Raw genomic sequence first — 26,231 nt, 5'->3', positions numbered from 1 at the left:
AATCTTTAGAAACATAATCACTATTCCCTGAAACCCTCACCTGCTTCCATGAACTTTATTCTCCCCTGGAATATGTAATGCTTCATATTTGTTTCTGCTCTTTTTCATTCCTTAAGACCTTTAAGAATTACCATATTGCTAAACAATAAAGCCTTATATCAAACCATCTCCAAGGGTAGGTTGTGTGAACATTTCCCAGAGCATATAAATCTGCTGGAAGGAGTTAACCTAATCACCAGTATGTCTGTCAGACCTCAAGGAAAGTGATAAGTAAATCAAGTAATTTTATGAAATATGGACTTCTTCTTTGCTGGCTTGATATTCCTCTTTGCTGTTTAAGCTTTCTGCCCTTCAAAAACTCAAAGAACGTGTGTGCAACTAAGGTTATTGTAAAATTCCGTGGCATCAAGCAGGATTCTCCCAACAGTGACGATTAAAAATAAGACACCATTTTACAAGAATTTTACAAGAACCAACGGGATGTAATTAAAAGCAATATTGCTGATGTTGGACATGTAGTTATGTCATGGATGCTATCATTAAATCATGGATATTAGGAATGCTTTAAAAGTAAACTGACAAAATGTTATAGGAAAGATAAAAGAAACTTAATTGGGGAATGTTTTACAAAGCATATTTATATTTCTTGGAATATAAACATTTGTTGTAATGCATTGTAGCCTGGCAGTGTTTACTTTGATGCTGTTTAATGTTTTTGAATGTAGTCTAAAGAAGTTGAACAAGAATGCCATGCTTTGTTGAAATTATATACAAGTGTGGGTTTGCTATATTCACAACCCTTCCCAAAATATAGTGCATTATGTGTCTTTATGGACTGAATGTTTGCAGTATACAAGGAAAGAAAGAATAGGTGCACATGATTCAGTCACTGACTTCTGAAACTTGCCCTAAACTTGAACTAAGGGTGCACCACAGTTCTTGATTTGAGGCAGAACACACCGGCTCCCAGGCACAACCAGATGGGTGCACCAGCGTGCTACTTTGTTATTTTGGAGAAATCCATATGTGTGAAATATAGTTCCTGTGAGACAGCAGAGAAGTCAATTCATATAAGAGAGCATCTTTGGTAGATTATTTTGAAAAGAGGCAACTTGGCTATTGTAAGGTCTTAGACATGCAGGCTGTGTTTATTGCTAAATTACTGACTTCTTGAAGGGGAAGAAAGCAAATCCTGGAGAGTTGAATGGTTCTGGGTGCAAATTCAAAATATCACATATCCTAGCTGTGTGATCTTGGGCAGATTACTTGACTATTATGAGCCCTCCTCGCCAAATTTGTATGTTGAAGTGCTAAACCCCCAGTACCTCAATGTGACTGTATTTGGAGACGGGGTCTTTAAAGAGGTAGTTAAGTTGAAATGAGGTCACTAGGGTGGGCCCTGATCCAGTTTAACTGATGTCCTCACAAGAGGAGATGTAGGCACAGGCAAGTACAGAGGAGGAAGAAGACAGGGAGAGGATGACCATCTACAAGCCAAGAAGAGGCCTCAGAAGACACCAGCCCTGTCAACACCTTGATCTGGAACTCTAGCCTCCAGACTTGTGAGAAATGTATTTCCATCTGTTAAGCCACTCAATTGGGTACTCTGTTAGGCAGCCCTAGCAAACTAACACATACTTGACCCTTGTGAGTTTCAGCAGTCTCATTAAGGATTGTAAAGCACCTGGTCCATATTAGGTACTCAATGAATGTCAGATTCTTTGTCATTATGTATCAGACACTTTTTTCTCACTTTACTTTCTCTTATTCAAAATGGATGCTGTGCTTATTAATAAGAAATTTATGAGACCATTCTTTGAAAATCATAAAAGAACTACAACTCAGGATATTTCCATTGAAATTGGGTTATTAGAACCAAATATCCTGACCTCTTCTACACAGCTTGCTCTTAACCTTTTAATTGCCAGTTTACTGGATTGCTCCAGAGTGCAATGGCACAAACTCACTAATGACATACAACTCTTTCATAAGTTAGCAAGTTGTAGTTGAGAAAATTACAGGTGCTTGAGACTTGATGTGTAGATGATTAAGATATAAACAGACCATTTAACATTTAGTAAAAACCTCCCTGCAGCTTTCATTTTAGCATAGGCTGAGAGGATGATGAGAAAAAAAAAAGGTTCTGCTTTTTGCATCCTTCATTCAGCCTGGAGTAACCACTACTTTGTCCATCATATTAAGAAAAATGAGCGTTTGGTACTCAATTAGTTAGCCAGGTCAAAGACCAGATTTGAAGCTGGTAAACTTCAATAATTTTCCAAAGTACAAGAGAAAGGACAGAAATCTGGGCAGACCAGGAGAGACTCAAGACAAAATCTCATGTTAGTTGTACCACAACTCCGTGCTATGATATTACTAGGGTTTCTTGCCAATGGGTTTCAGCCCTGGCAAGTTCACTATGGATTCAATGTGACCAATGAAAACTTGACAGCAGAATGCTTTTTGGGGTGAAAGAGTTATACCCAACTTTATTTCCAGGTGACAGGTGAGTCACTAGATCCCATTCACTCAGAGCAAGTCTGTATGCAGCAAGCCGGTCTCTGCCTCTGGGACCCTCTGTCCGCACAGCTGTCCTCTGGGCTTCTGTCCTCGGCACTGCCACCAGTCCAGCCTCTGCTCTCCTGCAGTCTTGCAGCCCTGCCACCGTGTCATGCCCAGAGCACTGGGCAGAGCTCTTTTTATAGAGTGAACAGCCATGTACTACCCACAGGTATGCAGTGAGCTAGTCAACCAGGGCCAGGTGAGAATCCTGGCCACAGAAACTCTCATTTTATCTACACTCCACCCGTCCAGGATTCTCTCCTCTCAATCTATGTGCCCTTAGTCCTCTGCAATGGTCCCTGTGCAAGGAAGCTCGAACATTGTTCTCCAACCTCTCCAGCAAAAAGTCTTGCAGACACACAGGTGGGACTCATGCCTCTGTGTCTGACCTCTGCCTCTTTGGTTTTAATGGTTGGAACTGCTGCTCTGGTTTCAGCTGTTGCCATAGCTCCAGTAAGATCCTATTTGGCTTCCCATCTAATTTCCTTCCATCTACTCCTGCCTGTATCAAATCAACCCACATCAGGGTCCTCGTAACCCTCATGAGGCCCCTCAAATTCCTCCTGTGAGTAACAGGTCTTATTTCTTTCCAGGTTCTCATTGTTTCAGCTACTGTACGTGTCACCTCACATTTTGTAATCGCTGCTTCAAGGTGGGCTGCACTGTCAGGGAAGACAGCTTTCCCATCTCTGATCCTGACAGAACAATTCCATCCACCCCTAAGTCCCACAGATGCAGAAGCCAAGCTGATATTGACTCTGAGAGCTTCTGTCTAAACTGGGAGCCCAAATTCACCAGCTCAGCCTGAGTATAGGCGTGGACCATAAAGTGCTCCACGAGATGTGGAGGGGGCTGCTCCTCTCCTTGGGGAGCTTTCAGCTGCTGGGTCTTTATTTTCTTTACAACCACTGGGCGTGCTTTCAATACAGGAGGCACCAGTGCCTCCGGCACCACCCCTTCATCCTTCCCCAGTTCCTCCATTTCCAGGGCTGATGGCACCTTTCTCTCCCCTCCTCCAAGTGCCTCCTCTGCTACAAACTTTACCTTTTCTACTGTGCCTCGCAGCAATGCTACCTCAGTCTCCAGAAGGTCTCTTACCTTCAGCTCAAGCTCAATGCTTCACAGCTGATGTTCTTGTGTGCCACCTCCACCTGTGCTTCCCTCAGGAGTTCGTCCTTTTCCTTGATGGCCTCTTCCTTCTTCAGAACACCTGACAGCATTTCTGTCTTGTCTCCAATGGCACCTTGCTGCCGGTGCTCTCATGCCATCTCCTCCCGTATTAATGCCATCTCCTTCCTCAGGGAATCCACAGAAGTTTGCAGCTCACATTCTCGTGCTGCCATTTCTTGGGTCTCCTCTGCAGACTTTTTTAAGACTATGAGAAGCAGCCAACCCACATTCCCCACTGCCTCATGGGCACTCTGTTTCTCAAAGGATCTGCTTACTATATCAAGAGCCACCTCTACTGCCTCAGGTGTCACCTCCACTTGCGTCCAGTCCTGGGGTAGGGCCCAGTCCTCTAGGAGGCAAGCCACCTCAGACCACATACCCATTGGGGGATGATTCCCATTCACAGGGGCAGCCCACTGAAGTACCCCTCCCACAAGGGAAGCCTGTCTTTTTCCTTGGTCAACAGTGAGTCCTGCCGACTCTGCCAATTGTTTTGCCAATGGGTTTCAGCCCTGGGCAAGTTCACTATGGATTCAGTGTGACCAAAGAAAATTGACAGCAGAACACTCTTTGGGGTGAAAGGGTTATATCCAACTTTATTTACAGGTGGCAGGTGAGTCACTAGAATCCCATTCACTCATAGCGAGTCTGTATGCAGCAAGCTGGTCTCTGCCTCTGGGCCCCTCTGTCTGCACAGCTGTCCTCTGGGCTTCTGTCCTCCATGCTGCCACCACTCCAGCCTCTGCTCTGCTCTCCTGAAGCCTTGCAGCCCTGCCACCATGTGGTGCCCAGAGCATTAGGTGGAGCTCTTTTTAGAGAGTCAACAGCCATGTATTGCCCACAGGTGTGCCGTGAGCTAGTCAACCAGGGCCAGGTGAGAATCCTGGCCACAGGAACTCACATTTTATCCACATAGGGCATTTTATCAGTTAGAAGTCTTTGAGAGGCCAACTCTATCCAATTTGACCTCTATATTGGTAACAATTTCTTATGGACAATGGTTTTATAATTTTAATTTCTCTACATTTAGTTAAATGAAGAAGAAGAGAAGGCCAGTGTGCTACCAAAGGAAGCATACTATTTTTGAGTAAAGCATCCCTAACAGTACCCAGCACAGTGATCTGTATTGAGTAGACTCTCAGTAAGTATTGGTATAAAGAAAAAGGAGGGAAAAAAGGGAGGTAGACCTGTTTCAACAGGGTTTACCTGAGAAATTCATAAACATTGATCTCATATTCATCCTCTCCTTAGGCCATTTGGTTGTAGATCCTGGACTAGAGGGCCTCAATTGTTGTTGATAATATGAGTGACAATGTAGGAAAATACTCTCACCTTCAAGATCAACCTAAAGCCATAGTGTAAGGTGCTCTACAATCAATAAGCTGGGTTGGTTAAAAAGTAAATGAACACAGCTTTCACATGCACACAATCTCAGAATATGTGGGGAAGTATAAATAGAGTAGGTGGTTTTTCTTGAAAAAAATGTATGGTATTTCTGCTGATGTATTTGTTTAGTGTTGCACTTATTTCTTTTTAAATGTGGCTAAGGACCTCTAATATTAAATATCATGGACTTTCTGTAGTGTAGGATAGTCGTCCTTCTCTCCTAGGTAGTGTGATTTCTCTTTCATGTTAGACAAAAGTAGATTATATTGAGTTGTATCAGGTGTTGCTGACAGGTTCTGACCTTTTGACCCAACCTTTCTATTATGCTTTTTTTATTCTTCCATATGGATGCTCTTTTTTCTTTCACAGTGTTTCAAGACTCAGCTACTGCTTTATGATGTTTGATTCATATTCTTTATCAATATGTTCCTTTCTGTAAACAAACAAATATGTTTAGTGGTCTATAATTACAATTTTCAGTCCTCTCTTTTTTATTTAAGAAAATACATACATACAAGTCACTTTTTAGCTTATATTTTTGGTAGCTGTTTTATTAAAGGAGATGTAAATATTTTCAGTTTTTTCAGCAAAATAGAAATGTAATCTCACCCCTGTCCTGATGCATAATATTGTTTGGAATGGAGTGAACAACTTGTTTCAGATTAAAATACCCTTATTAGAAAAAGAAGCTAAAAAGACAAATATTAGTTGATTTGAAATAGATCCTTTCCAACTATGGCTTTGTTTTGTTGCCAGGGTACTGTTTTTTTCTTTTATAGTCAACTTCTGTTTTCATCTCTACAACCTATACGAAAAGCAAACATCTTGGTGGTAATTACTTGACATTGATTTCATAGCTTCACATTGTGATTGATGTGTTTGATGACATGGATTATGGTGGGGACACATTGAAAGATAAATTCAGAGAAGATAAATGACTCAGGTTGTATGTGTATACACACACTGTACCAGTTGAAGGTTAAAAGGCAACCAAGCAGCCCCACTAAACCAAATTACCATTCTGACTCATTTTTTCACTAAATTGTACAAGTTCTTTAACCTTATTGAAATCACCAAATCAATCATGCCTTGGCATCTTGTAGACACAGTCATAAAATATTTTCCTGGAGAAATGAGACTATTTTAATGGCTTCATTTTTCCCTCTTCAGTGAAAAGCACTCATTTGGACTGTGAAAGAGACATTTTCCTCTTATAAATCCTTCAGAATTCAAAATATTGGAACACTGAACTGTCACGATGTCATTTTTATCCACACTGTTCACCACTGTGGTGATTCTCATTGCCAAGTAAAGATTAGTACTAGACACTCTATAGAATTTATATTTTTCTGAATTTTTTCTTTGTGAATATAAAGAGACATTTTCAAGTGTATTTTTACAGAAATGCATTGCAGTAAGACTGAAGGAGAATTTACCATTCTCAGGAATTTGGTGTTTACTTTCGTGATCAGCCTGCTTAAGAAGATACTGTTGTATCATTTTGAGATGGTTAAAAGCAAAGGAACTGTTGCTTTAATTCCTTAAATAAAAAAATATGGATATTAAATAAACATTAAATTTTAATTGAGAAAGTATGATGCTATTGGAGTAGGTTTTTAAGTCATTTTTTCAGAGTAGAAAGTTATTTTTAGATTCATGAATAAAACATTCCCAAACCAATTATAGTAAAAGTAGATGCCTCTAGTGCAGTGATAGTTTGAGTGCTTTTTATTTGAAATTTTAGAATAATGAAAGATCAATAAAGTTATCATTACTATTATGCCCCAAAGAAGTAATGCTATTTATGTGTAACAAAAAACAAAGTGCTTCTAAATTATAAATATGTAAGATAACATAATGGAAAGAGCACAAGCTTTAGATTTCACAGGCTGGGCTGAAATCTTGGATCCACCACTTATTTATTATCTGTGCAAAAGTTGCTGAGTCTCTCTGAGTCTCAGTTACCTCATCTGTGAAATAGGGATAACAGTTTCTGTTTAAAAAATGATATATGCAGTTATGTCTTATGAAAAATTGTGTATATGTTAGGCTCCAGATTAAGGGCTCACTAAGTGTTAGATGTTATTACAAGCACCATAGTTGTTTAAATATCCTCTCCAAACTGTATGAACATGAAGATATATAGTTTATAAGGTAGAATGGAAAATTCATATGAATTTCAAAGCTAAGAGGAGCTCTGTGTGCCTCTGTGTGTCTGTCTTCTGTGGCTGCTATTGTAGGGTATGCCACCAGATAACGGGATGAGAATTTACTTTCCTTTGTTGTTAAGGATGTATTGATGGCAAAAAATTTTGTCACTCATAGGACATAATTTAGCAAGTTTGTACCAAATGTTAGTTGATTTCTAGATATGCAGCAACCCTTTACTCTTCGTAAATGCACCCAGTTTCTTTTTGAGGAATCATCTCTTCGCTACTGGATACAGTTTGGTGGTGCTCTAACTCGGCCTCTCTTCCTAAATAGAGGGCAGCCATATAGCCCAGGGTAAACAAGTCAGGAGGTCGGTTCCTGGAATTTGATTTTTTTAATAGAGGGCAACAAACATGAAAGTCAGTTGACATTCATTCACTCCTAACGTTGGTGAAGCCCTCATCACTGTGTTTCTGTAGTTTGCTTCCAAGTCTCAAGAGCTATCCTTTGTTTCCAGTTCCTTCTAAAATTAGATCTGTAGTCTTCTGTTGTCCTGCTCTTTCCAAAAAAAAAATTCCTTTTGCCTAAATTTCCACAGTGATTGTCTGTTACTTCTGATCAAATAGTTGTGACTGATAGAGGATAATAGCTAGACTATATGTTGAAGGGACTGTGCTTTTGGTTGTTGTTGTTCACCATGGTGTCACTAGCATGATGTTTCTAACATAGTCACTAGAGGCTAAGCATAGTGCCTGGCACACAGAGGGACTCACTGTATATTTACTGACTGATCTGTTTCCTTGAGAGCAAAGGAACAAACTTCTAATGGCAGCTTTGTGGCTTCCACACAGTAAAACATATGTGTGTGCACACTGCTGTGTTTGGTCGGGGGAGGGGCAGTGTGCAGCTCCCGCGGCACTGTTTGGGTGTGAGGCAGCTGAACATAAAGGTGCTCCATGTGCACTCTGCCACTATTCTGAGTTACATTCAGATGGATTTGTTGTTCAGTAACCCTATTTTGCATTACTTCCCAGCACCAACACCCTGCTTCAGGAAACCACTGTCCTCAACGTTCCCCAAACACACCATGCTCATTCCCAAGTCCAGGTTCTGATGTGCAATTCCCTGTATTGATTTCTTCTGCCTCTTGAATAAGTAGGACAGTTGTCACATGTATCATCATAGCAGAACATGTAAGAGACAGCACTCTAGATCCATCATACTCAAGATTTAGATCTCAATTCTATCATTTATTAGCTACTTGACTTGGGGTGAGTTCCTTAACCATGCTATGAATGTTACTGCATTTGTAAAACAGGGCTGATGATGCTGCCTAACTTATCTGGGGGGTAGCAGAATTTAAACTTAATATTGACAAGGGGCTTACCTTGGAGCTTGGCACGCAGTGTTCTAGACATTACAGCTGTTCAACAATATTTGGTTTCGTTCCGCTTCTGGGCATACAGGAGGATTACAGTTCTCTGCTATTGCCCACACCACCACAACCTCGAAGTCTACTTCCTGGCTTGCTCTGCCAGAGAAGAAGCACCTTCAGACTGAAATATTCTAGAATTCTAGCCATCCTGTTGAGAACATCTGTTCTGGAGACTTGCCTAAACCTGCAGTAGACTCCTACTTGGTTAAGTCGCAGCTGCAACCAGCCTATGCAGAGTAGCATACTACTAATCTAAAAAAGTCTTAACTGATTTTGCTATATATTCACCTATTCTGGCAGTCTCATCCATAAGATCATAGATTTTTAGGTTTGTATCTTTGTGTTCTCAGTGAAGTGTTAGAGAGAAGATGTCATAGCTTGTGCTTTTTTCTGTTATCCCTCCTCAGTGCCTAACACCATATGGGTACAGTGTACCCTGTAAATATTAATCACATGAAAAAGATACTCCAATATTCTAGCTCTGTAGGAAATTCATAGTTTCCCCATGGGATCTTTTGCGAAAGCTGATAACGACTCATCAGAGAGGATTACAGCAGGTATATATAAATCCATAATCTCCAAAATCTTTCTCTCAGTCCCAGTTTTTCTGTCTACCACAAATCTGAGCCAGAAAGCTAAAAGTCACGCTTATCCCTCTTCTTCATCTCCCACATTCAGTCTATAAGTCCTGACAGTCTCTTTCCAAATATCTCCCAAATCTGTTCCTCTGTCTTCATCTCCTCAACAACTATCTTCGTTCTGTTCACCATAATTTATTTCAGGGATAATTGAAACAGCCTCCTTACTGTTCTTATTTCTAGCCTTGCCCCATCCCATCTGTTTTGTTCTCTTGATCCAGAGTGAACGTTTTATAAAACACAGATCTTATCACGTCACTTGTCTGCTTTAAATGGGTTTCCCACTGCCTTCGTGATAAATTCCAGATTCTCTAATTTGGCAAATAATGTCCTCTGTGATTTTCTAATCTTTTCTCATGATTTTGCCTCACTACCCCTCTCAAACACTGTGCTTCAGTCATGTTGAATTATTCACAGTTCTTTAAACAAGCCCTATTTTCCTCTTTACTCTAAGCCTTCTCAGACTTTTCTTTTAGCCTGGAATATTCTTCATGTGGCCACTTTGCTTGATTAACTCCTATTCGTCCTTCAGGTCTCAGCTCAGATGATTATACCCTCTGGGAAGTTTTGCAGACCTTCCCAGAACTGTTCATCCTTAGCACCTCCTGCTTACCTTCATGTGACAAAATCATATAGCATATTGACTTGTGATCAGAGGGATCTGGGTTTCAGTATCAGCTTTGCCAGTTTTTCGAGGAGTGACTTTGGGCAAATTACATGGTACATGATGATGATGATCTTATCTTCCTTGTATTATTGGATCAAAAGCTTTCAGCACAGCACTGGGAGCATAGCAAATGCTTAATAAATGCTCACTACCTTTGTTGTTGCCTCACGTAACAAAAAGACTCCTAAGTGAATGATCCCATGCTCAACTCTGAGAATAAGTTTCTCCTCTTTGCACGTTTTTTAAATGAATGAAAGCAACCCTATTTTTTAGTGACAAATAGAGAATAAAACTCTGTTTCTCCTAATACTACTAGAGTTTTCACTCAGTGCCTTTGGGAAAATGTTTAGTGAACCTGAATGATAAGAACTTCATATAAAATTTTCTACAGGTGCAACTCTTTTCTTCAGCTCTTTGATTTTGATGGCTCAGATTATTGCATCTTCTAGTCATAGAGGCATCGTTTCAATACGAAAGGCATTCGTTTCTTATGAAGAGATATCAGGATGCTGTGCTGAGTAATTGCCCCAGTGCATTTTCTGGGCTGTCTGTTCTTTAAAGAATAATTCCCCTGTGCCTAAGTAAATCCACAGAGGCTCTGTTTACTGGGTCTTTAGAAACCATCTGGTTGATCAACACTCAGGGAAAGTCTGTATCTAAATGAGTCAAGGATATTTGCCTTACTTTTTTAGAGATCTAAAATGGAAGGAAATTCCTTTCAAGATATAGTCCCTTGGCTAAACGTTAAGCACATCTCCCCAGTGTGCTAGTTATTTCTAGTTTCCATGTAATAAATAACTTTAATGTTTAATGGTGGCAGTGAGTTATTAAAATTATCATATGCACTCAGTCTTCTGAAGACTACATCAGATAAATTATTTTGACTGTCATCCAACATTTCTTCTCTGAGTACAATCATGTCCTTCAATACTGGAGAACAAGACACCTATTTGTACACATGTGTAACATTGCTAGCTTTTAAAATAACTTAACAGATTCTTCTTTTATAGTACTTAATTATTAATCCATCCTAAAATAAGTGCAATTATTAATGGTGGGGAGAAAGGATGAGGTGATAGAGGAGGAAGGTTATATAGGTGGAATGTTCCTAGACTTCTCGGACTTAGTAATTCCTCCTACATTTAGTCCTTTTTCCCAGCTAATTCTCAATGTGGATATGATGCTTGGCAGAGATATAAAGAATCCTGATGCAGATCTCTCTCTCAACAGGCAATCTAGGCTTTATTGACTGCTTTGAAATCAGCAAAAGTCTAACGGAACTTCTTACCCTGATCGAGGGAGAGGAAGTAGTTTCTCTAAATTGTTCATATTCAATCCCTTGTCTCACAATCCTAGTGGGAGGGAACAAACCCTAGAGATACACATTCAAATTGCCCAGGTGCCAGGAGTGGGTCCCTAGCCCTGCACTCGGAGAATTAAAAAGTTACCCTACAGAGATGAGGGATACAAAGGGCTCTAGAATAAATTCTCTGTATGTGCCACCTGGTACCTCCTCCATCCACCCCTGTAGCTTCACCCCAGGCTATGTGTAAAACTTAGCAAATATAGGTCTTCAAAAATGTGTACTGATCTGCTATCTCCTTAGGAAAGACAGTTTCCCTAAAGAAGCTTTCTCTTCATGTACAGAGAAGAAGGAGGTCTTGCCTCATTCTTCCTTTAAACTAACAAGCTCTACTATAGAAGCTCAAATCATCCATTTTTATTTTTATTGTGGTTCTGCAGATCAAACGACAAGAACGTACTAAATAACTGCTACCAAGAACACCCGAATCAAATACTTCGGATGAGAAAAAGAATGAAAATCATTAAATATTGCCTTTTCCTGGGGATAAGTAATTCTAAAAGCAAAAGCATGGAGCCGTATCTGCTGTCGATCAAACTTTCCTAACAAGTGAGCTTTAAGCATACTTATTCTAAAATCTGCACTATTTCTGATTTACCAATAGGTGGCACTATAAGCTAGGGAAGATGAATTAGCCACCAAAGAAAATTGTTAGGGAAGGTAAGGAAATAGTCAGAAATAAAAAGGTGATTTCTGTATTTAAATCTTATTCTTCTCCTAGTTAGATAAGGCAAAAATACTTTTTTTCCAGAGAAATATTCTATGAGGAAATGTACATTCGGTTCAGAAATTAACGGTAGTACTTGTGAGTACTGAAATTCCCTTATCCTGGGTGATTTCACTTTGTACCCACGGTTGCATTATGTAGAGCTCTATATGGAATTTCAGCAATTTGGGACATGTGGCCCTTTTGAAAATTTGGGACTATCAAATGAGACACATGCCACGCGGGCACATGCATGCATACACACACACACACACACACACAATGTCAAAGATGACCTTGGCAGCTTTGACATTCAAAATGACTTAAAAGCTAAGAGATCCAGGCAGGAAAATGTGTTACTTAGTCATCCATTTCAGTAGGACACCTTTTCTTTTCTTCGTAATTTAGGATGAGTTTTTCTATAGTCATCTTTGTCCCCATTCATACTCTACATCTTTCTTCCTTCTCCATGATATTTACTTGTAATTACCCTTTGACCAGTCAGCTTGTTGATTAGGTTCAGGTCATTTCACAGAAATATGTAATCAATAGGATGGAATGGGCTACATATTTTTGAAATTTGTTTTTTGCCCATATTCTTGTCATAATGTTAGGAAGGAAAGGACTCGTCTCTGTGTCGCAGGGAAGTCAGATACAGTGAGTCGAGAGACCAAAGTCAAGAAAGCAAAGTAAGTTTTGTACACTCTGCGGAGAGTAACAGAGTGGGCCTGCCTAAGATAGGACAGGCAGGCGTGGATGCTCATTCTGAGGCTTCTTTTATGTGGTTTTTGGCACGGCAGAGAGCTCCTTGATTGACAGCGGTCAGCTCTCTAGGCTTGTTCTGATTGGTGAAATGGGGACAGGGGCTGTGCTGTGCCTGTGCCTCTCATGTTTCTTATCTGGGGGGGACTCTGGACATTTCCTGAGTCATTCTTGGACCCTGGGCTTCATCTGATTAACTCTTTGAGTCATTTCTGGCTTTCTGGTTCTATTTGATCAACTCCCTGAGTCATCTCTGGGGGGCCCTTTCTCCTTTCCATCCCGTTTATTTCTGTCTTTCTACCTAACAGTAATGCCATTTAACTGAAAAGAATCTTAACAAAACATACTTCATGCTGTGAATGCAGGCAGCTAGCTAAACCCTGTGCTGAAAAAAAAATTCATGAGGAATACTGATGGAATGGTAGCCTTAGCTTAAAAACCACTTTGTGATTTTGGTCCTGTGATCTCTTGGCTTTAAGAGGGCTGGTTTTTTTTTTTTTTTTTGGCATGTCTTTTGAAATTGCTCTTTTATCTGTTGCATTTGGGAAAATTGGCATGAGAAAAAAAAGTTGAAACAACTTAAATAATTGTTTAACCTTCTTAAACTTCTAAAAATATACTCAGTCTATTTGTTTATATGAAGACTGTTAAAAGGGGGAAATTTCCTCTAGTTTTGGAATGACATGGCAGAATGTTAGTATCTTATATGGCCAATCCTTCAGGCACTGGGTCTCAAGAGATTTCTTCTCCCTTGGAAGCTTGAATTGAGGTTAATTGCAGAGATCATTTCAGCTGGTTCCCTTCATCTTACAGCACCCATCTTCTAAAGTACATTCTGCTCTGGGAACAAGAAAGAAAAAAGAAGTTATCTTTTGTATAAACGGCTTCCCTTTATCTACTCCTGTCCCACATGCATTAAGGTAAGTAGCTGTTTAAGGCCAGGTACAGATTTCTCCTTTCTCTTCTTCCTTTTTTAAGGGCTTTAAAAAAGCTGTGTATCCTCAGTGTATAACACAGTCACACAGAAGTGGCTCGGTAAATATCTGATAAATGACTATGAATGAACTAATCAATGTCTACTCTTCTTTCCGATCAGTTTGTTTGGTCTTTGCCACTCCATCTTTCCTGCCAAAATCCATTTCTCTCCACCTAAGAAACAACGTGGGATAGTGGGAAGGGGTGCCTGGGCTTTGTGACAAAACAGGCCTGGGTTGCATTCCAATTCTGAAGTTGCCACGTACTATTCTGTAGCCTTGAGTAACTCGTCTCTTAGCTTCAGTTTCCTCATTTGTAAAATGAGGGAGATTAATACCTATCTTATTTACTTTAATTTTTTATTGAGGTAAAATTGGTATAAACATTACATTAGTTTCAGGTATACAGTATAATAATTCAATATTTGTATACACTGCCAAGTGATCACCACAATAAGTCTAGTTACCATCTGTCACCATACAATTGACCCCCTTCATCCTTCTCACCCACCCTCCACCTCCTGCCCCTCTGTTAACCACAGATCTGTTCTCTGTATCTATGAGTTTTATTTGTTCATTTGTTTTGTTTTTTAGATTGCACATGTAAGTGAGATTTTACTTTCATATGTTTTCTTGTTATTAGTGCCTTTTATTTTCAGCTTAAGAAAGACCCTTTAACATTTCTTATAAGGCTGGTTTAGTGGTAACTCCTTTAGCTTTTCCTTGTCTGGAAAACTTTTTCTGTCTCCTTTAAGTTTGAATGATAATCTCACCAGGTAGCACATTCTTGCTTAGAAGTTCCCTCCTTTCAGCACTTTGAATTCATCATGCCCTTCACTTCTGACCTGCAAAGTTTCTGCTGAAAAATCAGCTGATATTCCATGGGGGTTCCCTTGTACATAACTAGGTGTTGCTCTCTCATTGCTGTTAAGATTCTCTCTTTAACTTTTGACATTTAAGTTATACTGTGCCTTGGTATGGGTCTTTCTGGGTTCGTCTTATTTGGAACTCTGTTCTTCCTGGACCTGGGTGGCTGTTTTCTTCCCAGGTTAGGAAAGTTTTCAGGCATTATTTCTTCAAGCAAATTTTCTGTCCCTTTCTATCTCTCTTCTCTTCCTGGGACTTCTATAATATAAATGTTTTTCTACTTGATATTGTCCCATAGGTCTATTAAGATATCATCACTTTTTAAAATTCTTTTTTCTTTTTGTTGCTCTATTTAGGTTATTTCCACTGCCCTGTCTTCCAGGTCACTGACCTGTTCTACTTTATTTTTCAGCTCAGTTATAGTGTTCTTCAGCTCTGTGACTTCTGTTTGGCACTTTTCTTATATTTTCTATCTCTTTGTTGAAGTTCTCTCTGTAGTTATCCATTCTTCTCCCAAGTTCATTGAGCTGCTTCATGGCTATTGCTCTGAACTCTTTTTCAGGTCAATTACTTATATCTGTTTCATTAAGAACTTTTTCTGAGGTTCTTGTCTTGTTCTTTCATTTGGAACATATTCCTCTGCTTTCTTATTTTGCTCAACTCTTTGTTTCTATGTACCAGGCAAAGCAGCTAACTCTCCCGGTCTTGATGGAGTGTCCCCGTGGAGGAGGTGAAGCTTATATTCAACCTTGACCCAGCTCTTGGCTGTCTCTCAAACCTTTTTGGTTGCCTAAGTATCCTGATTTTATTCTTGATAGCTCCACATTGTTGAGAGTGTGCCAGGACCTGTCAGTATTTCAAAGGCATGTCATCTCAGTCAGCATCTAGATTAAGGCTAATTGGAAGCCAGGCTGCAGCTTTTAAAATATACAAATATATACAGTCCTGTGGAACCACAATTGTAGACCCTACTGATCTCCGGCCCAGGAGATCTGGAAGTGTTCCCTGGGTGACTGATGTAAGAATCAGGACTTCAGAAAGTAAAAGCTCCTTTCTTGGAGGTACCAGAGAGCTATGGTGAGGCCAAGAGAGGATGCACAGGTGGTGTTTCCCTGCCTATGTACCCTGAGAGCACCTCTCTAGCCTTTAGCTGTGTGGCAAACCTGAAGCATGTTCCTCAGGTTGATGCTCAAGGACAATTAATGGCCCTCTTTCATAAGCAACTGTGGGTGTGTTTGAGTCAGCTGTCTGTATAGTGCCCTGGGTATGGTATCCTGCCCAGAGCTGTCTTTATGACTCTTAGAGTCCCATGGGGCCTAGAAGCACATCCCCCTGTGGCTGCCAAAACCAGAGCATCAGTAGGCATCCTCTGTGTGGACTGTATTTGCCCACCTGCTTTAGTGAGGCTGTGAGATTGTTCTGGCACTGGCCCACCTGAGAATTCAGCCATTCTGGAGAAGAGTGCTGGAGGCAGGGGATGCTTGTAGCTTTAGTGAGGCCTGGGTTAAGCACTGGGGGCAGGGAAGAACTGCAGTCTGAGTGATGCTAGAGAAGAGCACTGGGGGTGGAGCATATCCTGAGTTTCAGCAAGGTTATATCTGCATGCAGCCACCTGCCCTATCAGAGCAGAGGGAGAGTGCAAAAAGTGGCACTCTCCAGTGCCTACATCCCTGAGGAAAATCCCAACTAATACCTACCCCTCTGGCAGATGCTTTAAGTTTAGCAACTGAATTACCTTCACATATAATCCAGTCACCTCTCAAGCTGCTTCCTGTGCTCTGGTTCCTGGGACAAGTGAGTCCATGCACAAGCCCCTTGAAAGAAGTATTCAGATCCTCACAGCTTCCTGGGTCCCTGGATATAAGCCCTGTTGTTTTTCAAAACCAGATGTTTTGGGGCCTTGTCTCTCTGGTGCAGGTCCCAATGGTTGGAGTACCTGTTGTGAGACACAAAACCCTCACTCCTCAGGGTGAGGTTCTGGGCCTGTGAGATCCCTCCCAATTGTGTGTCTCCATGGTAGGGGTGTGGCTTTGGTAAGACCATGTCTCTACCTCTCCTACGTGTCTTGATGTGGCCCTCTCATCTCTTATGGAGGAAGCTGTACACCTAGATTTCAGCTCTTTTTCAGTGGGACTTACCCCATATCTAGCTGTAGATTTGGTGTGTCCATGGGTGAAGGTGAGATAGGGGTTTTTGTACACTGCCATCTTGGAGTGCCCCCCACCCCGTACCTGTCTTAGAAGATTACTGACAGGACTCCATGAGAACCTAAGTACCTGGCACAGTACCTGGCATACAGACACTCAGTAAATGCTCACTAAGATACTGTACTTGCTGTTACTTTCCCTCAAAATAACTTCCTGAAGTATTACTCTCATTATTAATAGATTATAGTTGAAGGAAATGAAGGCTCAGCAACTTAAAGTAACCTATGCAAGTATGTAAAGTGAAAAGATGGAGGAGTTGGGATTCACACTTTGACTCTCCAGTCTGTGTGCTCAGTTATAATAGTTAAAATATGTTATGATGTTTATTTCTAGGAACAGAAAGGTGAATTGTAAGTGATAGATAACAAGGAGAATATTCTCAAAGATATTTTCCAAACAAAGCTTGTGTATAGTTTTTACAGATAATATCACATCATTTAATATATTAATATATTGTTCTTAAGAAGCCCCTGTAAAAATATTCTCCTCATTTTGGCAGCTACCAACCTAGCCTGAGTTATTGTAAATTCAAGCTAAGTTGGAATATCATTAATGTTTTCTAGCTCGACTCCATTGCTAACATCTTTTAACCCAGTAACTTAATGTACACACCTTGCATAAATTTAATGAGGAGAGACTTATGTAAACTAAAAATACATCACATTTGTTTATTGGAGTATAAGGTAGCCATTAGGCAAACCCAGTCTAGTTTAGAGACTGTTGAAAGATTCAATGTTTAGGACTGAGAGTAAGTATGAGTCAGTGAAAGTATGGAAACTTGCTAATAAAGACAAGATACTTTAGAAGTAACAGATCCATTCACCATGGATTCTTAAAGTTTTTAGAAGTTCTGTTTTAGAATCTCTAAATTTCTGAAGAATTGCTTGATGAAGTGGTATGGCATATTAAAAAATAAACACAATTATATAATGAATGTGATTTTGAGGCAATGAATTTTTTATTAATGATTCTGTGAAAGATCAGCCCAGTGAATTCCAAAAGAACAAATATGTAGAGCTAATTTCAGGCCGTACAAATGGTTTTATAGTGCAATTCCCATTATGACTGTGTTGCCAGAAACCACAGTTTTTTCAGGAAGCCTTGAGGTAAAAAATAGAAGCATCTTTGTCGCGACCCTTCAGGGGCCGAAGCAACATGCCCAAGGTCTTGATTCTTCTCTAGGCTTTATTGTCTAATCTCTCGCGGCGGTTACAGCAGTTGTCGGGAAGCTCCTCTCCCTCCCGGCGGGCTCCCTTATATTCAGTCACCCAACCAATCCGGGACAGTATCATGCGTGACCTTTAAGCGGATAGGTGTCACGTGCCACTCTAAGCGGGCAGCATGAGCTGTGCACGGGTACGGAAGTCTGCTGGACCAATCCCCAACAGGGAAGAGGGGAAAGGGTGGTGAGAAGGAAGCAGGCGCCATCTTTAGGGCGTTGTCCAGCTAGAGTGGGGTTCAGCCTCGGCCGTGCCGGGCCCCCACATCTCCCCCTTTATTGTTTTATAACCAAAGGGCTGTCGGGATCATGCCTGTCTTAGGTTGTCCGGAGTCTGCGGCATTCTTACCCGTCCTCAGGCAACAGACAGCTTAGGTCTGTGCCCTGTCTTAGGTTGATATGCGCAGCTCCCGATCTTACCCGTCCTTGACTACTGATCCAGCATATTAAGCCATACTCTAGGGGAGATGCCTTCCTCTAGCGCTGCCATGGCCTGCAACAGGACCTTCCGTTCTCCTCATTGCTGTTTTTGTAACAGACTTTCCTCCCAAGCAGGAGGAGGCCCACAATTAGCAATATTCCTATGACACCTACACCTGACCAGGCTTTGGTGGCATTTAACATACCAGTAATACACCCCTGTATAAGAATGGACGCAGCCCACAGACAAAACCTCCCCCAAGAGGTCCAATTGTTCTTGAAGAAGGTTCATGCGTTGGTTGACCAAGGCCATCCCATTCTTAAAATGGCTGTTGATGACGTTCTGCGTTGTCATTGCCGAGGCAGTGGCCTGGGACAGACCATTCAGCGTCTCTGCCGTAGGAATGGTGATAGTCAGCGCGGCGGTGGCTGCAGCTGCAGCTCGGCTCTGCCATCGCCTGCTGTAGGATCCACGGCAGGAGCAGAAGCAGTGCGATCATCTTGTAACTCCGCTCCGGGGTTTTCCACTCTGCATATCAGACGTTCAGGCACCCAAACGGGGTTCTGCTGGTCCTGTGGAAAAACACAAACCGAGCCTCGGGTCCAGATTATCACTGGGTCCGGGCCTTTCCATGTTCCTTCCAACACATCCTTCCACAAAACTTTAGGCATGTGTTTTGGATTGGATTTTTGGCCGTACCACTCTGCTGCACTGCGGCCATTTTTGTCCAGTGTTCTAAAATCTTCTCCTATTCCCCCTTTTTGTTTATCTAAGGCATTCTTGAGGGTGAGGTGGGTGCGTTCCACCATACCCTGACCCTGAGGGTTGTCTCTAGCTCCCTGCTGCTCTCATGACACAAAAGGATGTCATCCATATAATGATAGATGATTATCAGGGGAAACTGTTTCCTGACAGTTTGTAAGGCCTTCTTTACATACACATGGTAGGGCTATTAGCCATGCCCTGTGGCAATAAACCTTTGACAGTCTCTGGGGTGAAGCGGGATGGAGAAGAAACAGTCTTTGATATCTATCACTATTGAATTCCATCCTCTGGGCAGGGTCACAGGGAGAGGAAGGCCTAATTGTACAGGTAGTAATCTCCACTTGCCAGACTTTTTCCTAATTACAAAAATAGGTGTGTTCCATGGCGAGGTAGAGGGCTGGAGGTGACCAGCTGCTATCTGTTCTTGTACTAAAGTGTGGGCTGCTTCCTTCTTTTCTTTGGTGAGGGGCCACTGAGGTACCCACACGGGCCTTTTTGACTGCCATGTTATTTCTATAGGCTGTTTTCCCTCAGTGGCCCTGAAGAAAAACCCAACCTGGTCCTCTGGGCCCTTTGGGCGGTCTCCCTGCTAAAAGGATTGGTTGTTCTTTCCCTTGGAGATCCTTCCCTAGTCCTCTAGTGCCCGCGTACCCCTGTTTTTTCATTATGGCATTAGACTGCTCACTGTAAAGAGTCTCTGTGGTTAGTTTAACTCTGCTATTAAACCTGTTCTCTAGCTCGTCCCCCGAAAGTTCCCCGTCTTCATCCTCATCAGATGGCAGTCCCTGTTCAGATCCCCCTTCCGATGCCTTTGCGGAGGCACGCTCTTCTCGTACTTCTCTAATATTTCCTCCCCCTCTTGGATGGCCTCTCGGCAGCTTGGCTTCTGTCCCTTCAGGCAATTTTTTACTCAACCCCAAATAGGGATTGTTCCTGGTGGAAGGGGCTCCCTCTTGTCTGCCCGGCGTAGGTCATCCCCCAGCCTGTCCCATAAAGGGCTGGTGATTTTTCCTTCATCTAAGAACCATGGGGCATGATTCTCTATAGTGATCAGGAATGCCCTGGCAATCTTTGTTTTCAAAGGGGTTCCATTAGCTGTAAGGAGCACTTTCAGAGGTTCCTCGGCCCTAACCCTAGAGGCCTCTGTCCCCATCCTCTCTCTAAAGGGGCAAGTATCCTAGTTATGATTTAGATGGACTACGTTGCTAATTCCGCGAACCTTTTGATTTCGTCGCCACTCTGCGAACCTTTTGTCGCCACTCTGCGAACCTTCACTGGCGCCTCCTCATTCCATATATTATAATAAACAATGTCACAAACACTAACAGGACACACACACTACACGTAAACACCCACCGCAACTGCCTGCTGTCTGCCCTGCCACGTATACTTTCAGTTTGCTCACCGATCCACTCACCCTCCTCGGTTCCCTCTCCCGGTCTGGCCAGCCGACCGAACGGCGTCCAGCAACGTTCCTGAAGAGTTACAAGCTCTACTTCATCGGCAGGCGCCAGGGTCAGCGGATCAGGTCGCGACGAGGTTTAGCGATTCCCGGGGTTCGGCACCACTTGTCGCGACCCTTCAGGGGCCGAAGCAACACGGCCAAGGTCTTGATTCTTCTCTAGGCTTTATTGTCTAATCTCTCGCGGTGGTTACAGCAGTTGTCGGGAAGCTCCTCTCCCTCCCGGCGGGCTCCCTTATATTCAGTCACCCAACCAATCCGGGACAGTATCATGCGTGACCTTTCAGCGGATAGGTGTCACGTGCCACTCTAAGTGGGCAGCACAAGCTGTGCACGGGTACGGAAGTCTGCTGGGCCAATCCCCAACAGGGAAGAGGGGAAAGGGTGGTGAGCAGGAAGCAGGCGCCATCTTTAGGGCATTGTCCAGCTAGAGTGGGGCTCAGCCTCAGCCGTAGGCCGGGCCCCCACAATCTTCATCAGTAATAAATTAGTTGAAAGAATAAGCTTTTTGTACACTTCATAGCACAGTTATGAAGATTCTGCAAAATATATGGAAGTCAAAACTCGATATGTGCAAGCTAAATGGCTTAGAGTAAGATGTTGAAGATGGAGAAGGAGTGTTTGAGAGAAAACTCACTTCTCTTTGCCAAGCCCTAAATTAATTAACTTAGTCTTTTATTTTTATGGCAGAAAGTGCTAGATTTACAACTCTAAGACACAGATATGAATCAAATGAGTTTTTTAGAAACAGTCCTTATGTTTTATATTCAAGATAATAGTATTAATCAGGTAATATCTGTTCTGGTTTCTCGGGTTTCTTCTAGTAATTTCTCTTTCTTTGAAATACTTCAGAAGTACAAACATTGGAGACACACCCTCTATACTCCATTCTCCCTGTCTTAGGCTGGGGACCCAGAAGATTCTCTTTAAACGCAATCTACTGCTAGAGCACAAGTTCATCTTCTTTCCTTTTTGTACATAAGTTAATTGACAAGGTATTGTCAAGGTATTAAGATTTTGAATACAGTGCCAGACATTTTCCTCTCATGGTTATAATATTAAATTATCAATTGTGAGTGAAATGGCCTATATATGAAGACCTCTTACTGAGGAGTTAATCAAGTACACCTGTTTTTCCAGAGGAAGAGAGGATTATCACATGGCAAATGACCATAAAGTCATGGCTTGTAAGGCAGTGGTTCCCAGAGGTCTGCTGGCATAGAGCGTTAAGGACTATTGAAAGAGTTGCTGCTTGAAGACAGGAGAATGGAGCTATGAAAAGTTGCACTCTGATTAGTTTTTCTCTCCCCTGTCTTTTTTTGTAGAAGATTGGACATTTTACCTGCATTAATAACATACTATTACTGCAGACTAGCTTCTTAAAGTGCAGAGCTTTTGTAGTATGAAAAATGTCTTTGTAATGACTGTTGTTAAAAATGACATTTTAAACCTCTAAAATAGCATACTTATGGACCTGGTGGAGTTATTTACAATTCATTTATTATATTCCATTTATCTATATATATGGAGTATGCCTATATGAGAACTGTTTGTACTCGGTCTATATCTTTTAGCTCAAGCTATTTTTGGCTAGAAGGATCTTAGATTTTATTGGCCACATGGTTTGACTCATGTGAGTCAAGCAATGTCTTGGACAAAGTCAAAACATTTTTTCAGCATGTAGAAAACACGAGAATGACAGAACGTTAGTGCCACTATCAGGATTTACCGACTTATCTCTTCTGGCTCTTTCTGGATGAACCTGTTTCTGTTCCTTACCAAAATATTGTATATCCCATCTCATTTTGCTACCACAACCTTCCCCATTCAATTCCATGACTGCTTTGTTAAAGACTGGGGAGCTTCCATGTGCCTTCCATGACCTTATCCACTTGAGCCAAATAAGCAAAAAGAGCCCTATTTGCCCTGGTGGTAAATAGAATGGGATCAGGGTGAAGTGGTGAAAGAGCAGAAGAGAATGATGACAAAGTGAAGTATATATAGAGAAAGCACTGTTAAGACTTGGGTCAAATCTTGCATAGTTTATGTTAGAGGGGAATGATGCCATTTCCCAACTTCCCTAGATTCCATGAGGAGAGAGTTTTGTAAACACACTCCTGGCAACTTGACACTCCTTTTAATCACTCTGCCCCACATTGTTTGGAATGACTTATGTGATTGGTAAACAACTGGCATGCTTGGCTAAGCTCCTTCTTTCTCCTTTTTTGGGACTAGGCCTGCCTTCAGGGAGACATAGTGTGCTCTGTCCCTATAGAAAAGGGGACCTGTCCTGGTTCAGTGTTGCTATGAATGGGTGAATTCACTTGCATGATTCCAGGGTTTATTATTAGTAATTGTACCTGATTAACCAAACTAAAGGTACATCCTTCAACTTACACTCCATCAATAATAATGGTGATATTTTGGCTCTCTGTCTCCCTTGCCTGTGTTTTATTTTTCAGTTTGTTTATAACCTAGGTGGGGAACCTCTCAGAGACCTCAAGAGTATGCCAGAGGATGGGATAAAAAATGTAAATAAATAATATATTTTATGTTTGTCTTTATACTCAATTTAAAAAACCCAAAGAAGAGATTCCAGTGTTAACTTTTTCTCTGCAAAAATATCAGAAAAATAGCATCTCCTACAAGCAAAATACTTGGACAATTCAAATAAATGCTGACTCTGGAATTCTATCACTCTGTCACTTGAGCTTTGACTTGTGTCAAAAATTATATTTCCATAGGTGAATGAAATCATTTTCAATTCCCACATGCATAGAATATGAGAGCTAAGTTTTTCAAGATTCTTTGCCATTCTGAACATACTAATTTTACTGATTGTGGGATAACAAAGAATTTAAACATATATAATAGTAAGATATATTTGGTTGAAAGATACCATGCTATCAATTCTTAATATTTTCAGGCTCCCTTTACATAAAAGGGGAAAATAATTCTAATATTGGAGAGAGATTTGGATTTTAATGGAGATAACATTAAAGAATGATTTGATAACACTTCAGTATATGAACAATTATAGCCTCCCAAATTCCATAAAATAAATTTCAATTTTAAAAATAAATATATTTCATAGAATATTTTTGAGGGAGCAAGGTTGGCACATCAAATAATCCCAGATTGCACTCGAATTTCTAAAGGATTGCAACCATTCTTTTAAATGATAATAATGAAGACAAAAGATCCTCATAGTTGAGAAAAGGTTTTCCTTCTATGTGACAATATGTGAGCAGTACAATTTGATACTATTAGAAATTGTCAACAAAATGATGTTGACCCATTCAACAGTGACCTTTACAGGAATGGACTGACAGGCAGAGAAATAAGAGAAAGAGAAATTTCATCACATGAATCATCAGCTAGAATGGGGAAACTGTTTCATTAAAACCCAAGTCAATATCCATTTCTGCTCACCCATCAGATACCCCTCTTGGGCTTTTCGAGTTTATAGATGACTCAGATAAATAGTTTCATGCCAGAAGTTACTCACAGTGACTCACTTAGGGATTTTGAAATCCTTGACAAACAACCCTACAAATATCTACTTTCTAGAATAGTTTAGCACTTAGCTGCCTTTTAGGTGATGCCTGATAAAGACTACAACATTCTTATGGTATTGTCCCAGGGTACTGCTTAGGCATATTTCACGTCTGCTTCACCATCCCATAAATCTCTCTAATTATCTTCTTAAACTTAGTTGACACATATTCATGGAATAGGGAGCACTGAACAAAGATTCAGGAGAACTTGTTTCTAGTCCTGGTTATGTAATTATTGAGCTGTACAATCTTGGGCCAACCACTTAGGATCATTGGGTTTCAATATCCACATGTATAGAATATGAGAGCTAAGCTCTTTGAGATTCTTTTCCACTCTGAACATACTAATTTTACTTATTGTGAGATAACAAAGAATATAAACAAAGAGACAAAATTACATGATTTTATTATTGATAAAAATGGCCAATGGGAAAATTACTCCAGGAAGATGGCGGCGTGAGTAGTTCAGAGGAAATCTCCTCCCCAAAACATATATATTTATGAAAATACAATAAATACAACTATTCCTAAGAGAGACACCGGTGGATTCAGTATAACAGCCAGGATACATCTACATGTGAGAACTCAGCATCACACGAAGGGCATAAGATACAAGCTGTGGCCAGGCGGGACCCGAACGATTCCCCATCCCAGAACCTGGCGGGAAGAAAGGAGTCAGAACAGGGAGGGAGTGAAAGCCCAGGACTGCTAAACAACCAGCTCTAGAAATCCGCACCCGGAATGCAGACACAGGGTGCACGGGGTGCTGGATATTAGAGAAACGGAAAAGCAAAACCTGTGGGCAGGTCCCCGCAACCGGCGCCCCTGAGACAAAAGAAAAGCGAGTGCTTTCTGCAAGTCTTAAAGTGACAGGGACCCCATAGCTGGATGAAGTCCTGGCAGCTGGGAATACCGGGGAAACTTAGGTGCCCTAAACCCCAGGGAGGCAGTGCAGCTCTGAGGACCCTCACGGTGCTAGGCGGCCTGCCAGTCATTCCTCCAATTGGTGCAGACCCCGACGCACAGGCCCAGTAGTGGGAGAGTGGCAGTGCATGCCGGGGATGGCAGAGCCGGAAGGGACTGAGAGCAGATCTGTGTGCTGCAGGAGAGGCTTGTGCTAGCCCGCAGAGGTGCGACCAGGCAGCCCCGGCATGGCTTGAGTGCACCGGTGGCGGTGAGGCCAGAGGAGCCCAGTAGAGGCCTGCACGGGGGAGCCCCGCATGCACCTGCAGCGGAGCCGGGGGGAGCAGGCGCACTCCCAGCACCCGGCCAGAATTCCGGCCCAATGCACAGCTGCCCGGGCCAGACCTGGGGTCTGCTGCTGCCACACAGCTGCCTGGCAGGATCGCTGCTAGCACGGAGGAGCGCACCTGGCATGCCTGTCACTCCCCACAGGGCTCTGTGCTGCTCTGATGGACACCCTGCCCACAGCAGCTTAGGTGACTAACCCGGTGGCTGCTCAAGGAGTGTGGGTAACCATCACTGGCAGTGGAGAAGGGCAAGGCATCCAGCAAGCAGGAAAGGACTTTCTTCTTCCAGCTGACACACCCGCAACCTGCCTACAGCCACTGCTATCACCATGAAAAGGCAAAAAAGTCTGGTCCAGTCCAAGATAGTTACACCTGAGAAAGGATCTGCAGAGGCAGACCTAACTAACCAGTCTCCCTGAAAAAGAATTCAAAATAACAATCATAAACATGCTGACAGAGCTGCAGAGAAATATGCAAGAGCTAAGGCATGAAGTCCAGAGGCAGATTACAGACGTCCAAAGGGAGATTACAGAAGTGAAACAAACTCTGGAAGGATTTATAAGCAAAATGGATAAGATGCAAGAGGCCATTGATGGAATAGAAAGCAGAGAACAGGAATGCATAGAAGCAGATGCAGAGAGAGATAAAAGGATCTCCAGGAATGAAACA

At 41.8% G+C, this 26,231-nt stretch overlaps 1 protein-coding gene across 13 annotated transcripts in view; it reads left to right on the top strand.

The window, feature by feature from the left end:
* Nucleotides 1-26,231, top strand: part of ERVFC1 (Endogenous retrovirus group FC1 Env polyprotein) — a 435,581-nt gene that overhangs the window by 133,667 nt on the left and 275,683 nt on the right. For 9 of the 13 annotated variants that reach the window (XR_012127471.1, XR_012127469.1, XR_012127473.1 and 6 more), the window contains exon 3: nucleotides 13,654-13,760. The exons of 2 other annotated variants lie outside the window; for them this stretch is intronic. The gene's annotated coding sequence lies outside the window, so the exon portion shown is untranslated. Of the gene's footprint in view, nucleotides 1-11,752; nucleotides 11,922-13,653; nucleotides 13,761-26,231 lie in introns of all 13 variants that reach the window. 2 more of the 13 variants (XR_012127474.1, XM_073227850.1) reach the window with 1 other exon arrangement.

The sequence above is a fragment of the Manis javanica genome, chromosome X (assembly GCF_040802235.1).
Source record: "Manis javanica isolate MJ-LG chromosome X, MJ_LKY, whole genome shotgun sequence".
NCBI classification, from domain to species: Eukaryota; Metazoa; Chordata; class Mammalia; order Pholidota; family Manidae; genus Manis; species Manis javanica.
The sequence above is the reverse complement of the archived record's forward strand: the minus strand, read 5'-3'. Positions and strand labels throughout refer to the sequence as shown.